The following is an 8459-nucleotide window of genomic DNA, read 5'->3' as shown; positions in this document are numbered from 1 at the left end:
TAACAAATCAGGCAATATTTTAGTACACTGTAATCGTGGACATTTGCTGGGATTTCACCAATTCTGAAGGGACATTCACTTCACTATCATCATGGATGCACATTTAAAACTAGAGCAGTGCAGCTCAATGTTGTGCCAACCTTTTAACCCTTCCCTCTCCCATGGCCCTCCATTTTTCTATCATCTATGTACTAGCCAAGACTGTTAAATACCCTAATGAATCACCTCTACCAGCACCCCTACTCTCTGTGCAATAAAACCTACACTAACAACCCCCTATACTTTCCTACAAATACCTTAATCCTATGCCTCCCCACCTTTCCAGAGAAAGTTTCTGGTTGTCCACTCTATCTATGCCTCTGAACATTTTGTACACCTTCAATCAAGTTACCTCTCATCCTCTTTGGCTCCAAAGGGAAAAGCTCTAGATCAAACAACCCTTTCCTATAAGAAATGCTCTCTAATCCAGGCAGCATCTTAGTAAATCTCCTCTGCACCCTCTCTAATCCAGGCAGCATCCTGGTAAATCTCCTCGGCACTCTCTCTAATCCAGGCAGCATCCTGGTGAATCTCCTCTGCACCCTCTCTAATCCAGGCAGCATCCTGGTGAATCTCCTCTGCACCCTCTCTAATCCAGGCAGCATCCTGGTGAATCTCCTCTGCATCCTCTCTAATCCAGGCAGCATCCTGGTGAATCTCCTCTGCACCCTCTCTAATCCAGGCAGCATCCTGGTGAATCTCCTCTGGACTCTCTCTAATCCAGGCAGCATCCTGGTGAATCTCCTCTGCACCCTCTCTAATCCAGGCAGCATCCTGGTGAATCTCCTCTGCACCCTCTCTAATCCAGGCAGCATTCTGGTCAATCTCCTCTGCCCCCTCTCTAATCCAGGCAGCATTCTGGTCAATCTCCTCTGCACCCTCTCTAATCCAGGCAGCATCCTGGTAAATCTCCTCTGCACCCTCTCTAATCCAGGCAGCATCCTGGTAAATCTCCTCTGCACCTCTCTAAAGCTTCCACATCCTTTCTATAATGAGGTGACCAGAAATGAACACAATACTCCAGATGTGGCCTAAATGGAGTTTTAAATGTTGCAACATTATTTCATGGCTCTTGAGTTAAATCCCCCAAGTAATAAAGGTAGAAACACCATCCATCTTTTTAACCACTGTATCAACGTGCACTGAATCTTTGAGGGATCCATGGACATGGACCCCAAGATCCCTCTGTTCCTCTACAATGCTTCAACTTTGACCTTCCAAAATGAATTACTTTACATTTTGATGGACTAAACTCCATCTGCCACTTCTCAGCCCAGCTCTGCAGAGTCAGAATCGGGTTTAGCATCACTAGCATATATTGTGAAATTTGTTGCTTTGTGGCAGCAGTATATTGCAGTACATAATAATAAAAAATATAAAATACAGTAAGAAATATATATATTTGATGGTAGTTATGAGAAGAGGACATGTCCTGGGTGATAAGAGTTCTTAGTGATGGATACTGCCTTTCTGAGGCACTGCCTTGTGATGATACCCTCGATACTGGGGATGCTAGGCCCATGATGGAACTAAATGAGTTTGCAACTTATTGCAGCTTTTTCCAATCATCTGCAGTGGTCCCTTCATACCAGACAGTGATGCAACCAGTTAGAAGGTTCTCCACGGTACAGCTGTAGACATTTGTGAGTGTCTTTGGTGGCATACCAAGTCTCTTCTGGCTCCTAATGAACTATATCAGCTGTCGTGCCTTCTTTGTAATTACATCAATATGTTGGGCCCAGGATAGATCTTCAGAGATATTGACACCCAGCAACTTGAAACTGCTGATCCCTCGATGAAAAAGGGTGCATTTTCCCTTGCCTTTCCTTTCCTGAAGTCTACAATCAACTCTTGATTTAACTGTCATTCAGTGCAAGGTTGTAGCTGCAACACTACTCAACCAGCTGATCTATCTCTCTCCAGTACACTTCCTTGTCACCATCTGGAACTCTGAAAAACAATGGCTATGTCATCGACAAATTTATAGACAGTGCTTGAGTTGTGTTTAGCCACACAGTCATGGGTGTAAAGAAAGTAGGGCAGTGGGCTAGGTACGCATACTTGAGGTGCACCAAGGACAAGGTGTTATTGCGGATCTGCACCTGCTGTGGATTTCAAGGATCCAGATGCAGAAGGAAGTAGGGAGGCCCAGGGTTTGGAGCTTGTTGATCAGTACTGAGGATATGATGGTGCTGAACGCTGAGCTGTAGACAATAAACAGCCCCTGAAATAGGTATTGCTATTGTCCATGTGATCCAGGGCCGAGTGGAAAGCCAATGAGATTGCCTTCACTGCAGACTTATTGTAGCGATAGGCAAACCAGAGTGAGTCCAGGTCCTTGCTGAGCCATGACCGGCCTCTCAAAGCACCTCATCACAGGAGATGTGAGTCCAATTGGGTAATAGTCACTGAGGCAACTCACCCTACTCTTACTGACCACTGGTATGATTGTCACCCTTTTAAAGTAGGTGGGAACCTCTGAATGCAGCAGTGTGTGATTTAAAGATGTCCTTGAACATTCCCACCAGTTGTTAGCACAGGGTCTCCGGATGTTGCCATGATTCACTGTCTTTCAAAGTGTGCATAAAAGGCATTTAGTTCATCTGGGAGTGGAGCATCACAACCATTCATGATGTTAGTTTTCACCTCGTAGGAACTGATGGCCAGTGCTGGCATGCAGCTGATTCCATCTCTAACTTTAATCGGAATTCTTCTTTTCACTTTTAAAATAGCCTTCTACACATCGTATGTAGACTTCTTGTATAGTTCTGGATCACCAGTCTTGAATGCCACAGATCTATCCCTCAGCAGATTAGAATCTCCTGGTTCATCCACAGCTTTTGGTTTGAGTATGCCAGTACGTTCTCCAAGGCACACACTCATCCACACAGGTCTTGATGAAGTCAGTGACAACTGTGGTGTACTCATTCAGATTTGAAGATGAATCATAGAACATAGAACAGTACAGCACAGGAACACGCCCTTTGACCCACAATGTTATGCTGAACCAGCTAAAAAGTAAATAAAAAAACCCCAATAGCTAATCCTTCCTGCCTATACAATGTCTATATCCCTCCACCTTCCTCGCATTCATGTACCTACCTCACCATCTCTTAAAAGCTCCTAATGTATTTGCCTCTACCACCACACCAGACAGCGCATTCTAGGCATCCATGACTCTGAATAAAAACTTACCCCTCACATTCCCCTTGAACCTACCTCTTCTCACCTTCAATGCATACCATCTGGTATAAAACATGTTTACCTTAGGAAAAAGATGCTCCATCTATGCCTCTCATAATTATCTCAGATCTCCCCTCAGCCTCTGCCGCTCCAAAGAAAACCAGGTTTGTCCAGCCTCTCATGATAGAACATGCCCTCTAAACCACACAGCATCTTGGTAAACCTCTTCTGCACCCTCTTCAAAGCTCAACGTCCTTCTATAGTGGGGTGAACAGAACTGTACGCAATACTCCAGAAGTGGCCTAACCAGAGCTTGATAAAGTGCAACATAGCCTCTTTACTTTTGAACTCAAACCCTTGACTAATAAAAGCAAACATTTCATAAGCCTTCTTAACCACCCTATTGACCTGTGTAGCCACTTTAAAGAAGCTATGAACTTGGAACCCAAGATCTGTCTGCTCAGCAACACTGTTGTCTTGCTTTTAACAGTGTACTTGCATTTGCCCTACCAAGGTGCAACTCCTCACATTCATCTGGGTTGAACTCCATCTGTCATTTCTCTGCCCAGATCTGCAACTGATCTCTATCAAGTTGTATTCTTTATCAGTCTTCTACAGTATCCAGAACTTCATCAATTTTGGTATCATCCGCAACCTTACTAACCCATTCAACTACATTTTCATCCGAGTCATTTATATACATCACAAACAGCGGAGGTCCTACCAGTCCCTGTGGAACTCCACTAATTACAGACCTCCAGCTGGAACAATTTCCTTCAACCCTCTGTCTTCTATGCGCAAGCCAGTTCTGAATCCAAACAGCCAATTCACCACAGACCCCATGCATCTTCATCTTCTGGATTGGCCTCCCATGAGGGACTTTGTCAAATGCCCTACTAAAATCCATGTAGGCTACATCCACTGCCCTACCCTCATCAATCTCTCTCATCACCTTGTCAAGAAACTCAGTCAAGTTGTTAAGACATGACCTGCCCCATACAAAGCCATGCTGGCTCTCCCTAATTAGGCCATAAGTTTTCAAATGCTCATATATCTTATCTGTAAGAATTTTCTCCACCAATTTCCCTACAAATGACTTGAGACTCACCGGTCTACAGTCCCTAGGATTTTCCCTTGTTCCCTTCTTAAGTAGAGGTACAACATTAGCCACTTGCCTGTGCACTGGGACCTTGCCTGTGGCTAGAGAGGACACTAAGATACAGATCAAAGGCCCAGCAATCTCATCTCTTGTTTCCTTCAATAACCTGGGGTAAATCCCATCAGGTCCTGGGGACTTATCGACCTTAATATTCATTAGAAGGCCCAACACTTCCTCTTCCTTGACCTCTAAATGCCCCAACATATTTATACACTCAACACTGATCTCCTCGTCCTCCATATCCTTTTCTTAGTAAATACTGAGGCAAAGTACTCATTAAGTATCTCACTCACATTCTCTACAGCTAAGCAAATGTTCCCCTTTGTATCCTTGAGTGGTTCTACTCTCTCCCTAGTTATCCTCTTGCTATTGATGTATGTATAGAATGCCTTGGGATTCACCTTAATCCTACTTGCCAAAGACTTTTCATGGCCACTCCTGGCTTTCCTAATTCCTTTCTGGTTTCTTTATACTCCTCATGTGCTCCATTTGATCCTAACTTCTGAAACTTTACATACTTTTCCTTTTTCTTCTTGAATAAGTTCATCATCTCTTTGGACATTATTTCCATTCTTGCCCTTGCTTCTAACAGGAACATACCTTTCCTGTAAACTGTGCAATTAACCTTTAAACAACATCCACATGTCTGATGTGTAATTGCCAGGTGTTCCCAATGAATTTTTCTTAGTTCCTGCCTAATGCCCTTGTAATTTGCCCTGCTCAAATTTAAAACTCTCTCAGAAGAATCATACTTATCCTTATCTATAGCTATCCTGAAAGATAAGGTGTTCTGGTCACTGTTCCCTAACTGAAAAGTCAGTTACCTGGCCAGGCTCTTTACCCAGCACCAGGTCTAGTACTGATCCACATACTATTCAAGAAACTTTCCTGGATACACTTAATGAATTCAGCTCCATCCAAACCCCTTACACTAAGAAGGTCCCAGTTTATATTAGGGAAGTTGAAATATCCGATGACAACAACCCTATTCTTTTCACACATTTCCTTCATCTGTTTCTCAATGCTCTGGTGGCTATTAGTTCAGTTTGTAGTTCAATCCCATCAGTGTGATTGCACCTTTCCTGTTCCCGAGTTCCACCCAAATGGACTCGGTACCAGTCTGAACCCTCGATAATGCCTCCCGAGTGCAGCTGTGATATTGTCCCTGGTTAGTAGTGTAACTCCCCCACCCCCACTTTTACCTCTTCCTCTATCTTTTCTAAAACTTCAAAAACCTGGTACATTAATCACCCATCCTTCCCTTCTCTCAACCAAGTTACTGTAATGGCCACAACATCATAGTTCCATGTACTGATCCATCATCCTTACCCATAATATTCCTAGCTTTAAAATACACACACTTCAAACTATCTGATCTATTATACCTGTTATTTAGATTCTGTCTTTCAGTTCCTTCCCTGACATCTACTTCCTGTCCGATCCTTCATTTACTGACCTGGAGCTATGGTTCCCAGCCCCCTGCAAAACTAGTCATAACACTCCCAAGTAGTATCAGGATATTGGTTCCCCTCCTATTCAAGTGCAACTCGTCCCTCTTGTACAGGTCATTCCATCCCCAGAAAAGGTTCCAATCATCCAAGAATTTGAAACCCTGTCCCCTGCACCAGCTCCTCATTCATTCACACTAACATCCCATTCCTACCAGCACTGAACTGTGGTACCAGGATTAATTCAGGGATTACAAACTTGGAGGTCCTTCTCTTTAGCCTCTTTCCTAACTCTACAGACTCACTGCGTAGGACCTCTACTCCTTTACTGTTTAAGTCATTGGTGCCAAAATACACCATGACCTCTGACTGTTCACCCTCCCCCTTGAGAATATCCTGCAGCCGCTGCAATACATCCCGGAACCTAGCACCCGGGAGATAAAACACCATCTCGGTGTCTCCTTTACAGCCATAGAATCTCCATTCTGTTCCCAAAACCATCAAGTCCCCTACCACTACCATACTGACTGACCTTACCCTTTCCTACTGAGCTTCAGAGCCAGCCATAGCGCCACTAGCCTGGCTGCTGCTGCCGTGCCCCCACCCCTCAGCAGTATCCAAAGGGATAGACGTTGCTGAGGGGAATGTCCCCTGCACTGACTTCTTAACCTTCTTACGTCAGCTGATCTACAGTCCAAGCCTGAAAGCTGAGTATGACCGCCTCTGAATATGGTCCAGTCCACTGACTTTAAGCAGTCCTAGTCCTGTATGTAGTACTCTGCCTCCCTTGACCATAGCGTTTCTGATGGTGGTAGAACAGTGAGCCGTAGGTGATATGTTGGTATCAGTTGTTCAGAGACTGGTTGAAATCCCCTGAATGATTGAAAAGGCATCACGGTGCGCTGTTTCGTCCCCGCCAATCACAGTACTCAGCTCCTGCAGTGCCTGCTTGATGTTGGTCAGGGTTGGAATGTACACTGTACGTTTGCTTGCATCCTATCAATGTGCCATTGTAACATATCATAACTTTCTGCATTTATTCACAACACCACCAACCTTCATGTCATTTGCAAACTTACTAAAGCACCCTTCCACTTCCTCATCCAAGTTATGTTCACAAATCTCAAAGAGCAAGGCCTGCTTATTAGGCATCCATCCATAACCTTAAAGTCAAAAGTATAAGTCAAAGTAATTTTTTTTTAAATCAGTGTACATACATGTCACCACATACAACCCTGAGATTCTTTTTCTGCAGGCATAATTAACAAATTTATAGAACTGTAACTGTAAATATCAGGAACAGTAAGCTGTAAACAAACTGCGAATGCATATAAAAATAAATAGCAATAAATAATGAGCATGAAATAACAAGTTAAAAGAGTCCTTAAATGAGTGTAGTTATCCCCTATTGTTAAAGAGCATGATGTATATAATAATGTGTATCATTGATACACTCCCCGCTGAACAAAGATGGCTCCTCAGTAGAGATCGTTAAGAGCACCAAATTTCTTGGTGTTCGCCTGGCAGAGAATCTCACCTGGTCCCTCAACACCAGCTCCATAGCAAAGAAAGTCCAGCAATAGACAATAGACAGTAGGTGCAGGAGTAGGCCATTTGGCCCTTCTAGCCAGCACCACCATTACTGTGATCATGGCTGATCATACACAATCAGTACCCCATTCCTGCCCTCTCCCCATATCCCTTGACCCCGCTATCGATAAGAGCTCTATCTAACTCTCTCTTGAATGCATCCAGAGACTTGGCCACCACTGCCTTCTGGGGTAGAGCATTCCACATATCCACCACTCTCTGGGTGAAAAAGTTTTTCCGCATCTCTGTTCTAAATGGCCTACCCCTTATTCTTAAACTGTGGCCTCTAGTTCTGGACTCACCCATCAGTGGGAACATGCTTCCTGCCTCCAGTGTGTCCAATCCCTTAATAATCTTATATGTTTCAATCAGATCCCCTCTCATCCTTCTAAATTCTAGTGTATACAAGCCCAGTTGCTCCAATCTTTCAACATATGACAGTCCCGCCATTCCGGGAATTAACCTTGTGAACCTATGCTGCACTCCCTCAATAGCAAGAATGTCCTTCCTCAAATTTAGAGATCAAAACTGCACACAATACTCCAGGTGGGGTCTCACCAGGGCCCTGTACAGCTGCAGAAGGACCTCTTTACCTATACTCAATTCCTCTTGTTATAAAAGCCAGCATGCCATTAGCTTTCTTCACTGCCTGCTGTACCTGCATGCTTGCTTTCATTGACTGATGTACAAAAACACCTAGATCTCGTTGTACTTCCCCTTTTCCTAACTTGACTCCATTTAGATAGTAATCTGCCTTCCTGTTCTTGTCACCAAAGTGGATAACCTCACATTTATCCACATTAAACTGCATCTGCCATACATTTGCCCACTCACCCAACCTGTCCAAGTCACCCTGCATCCTGACATTCCACACTGCCACCCAGCTTTGTGTCATCAGCAAATTTGCTAATGTTACTTTTAATCCCTTCATCTAAATCATTAATGTATATTGTAAACAGCTGCAGTCCCAGCACCGAACCTTGCTGTACCCCACTGGTCACAGCCTGCCATTCCGAAAGGGACCCGTTAATCACTACTCT

The sequence above is a fragment of the Hypanus sabinus genome, chromosome 8 (assembly GCF_030144855.1).
Source record: "Hypanus sabinus isolate sHypSab1 chromosome 8, sHypSab1.hap1, whole genome shotgun sequence".
NCBI classification, from domain to species: Eukaryota; Metazoa; Chordata; class Chondrichthyes; order Myliobatiformes; family Dasyatidae; genus Hypanus; species Hypanus sabinus.
This window is presented reverse-complemented; position numbering follows the sequence as displayed.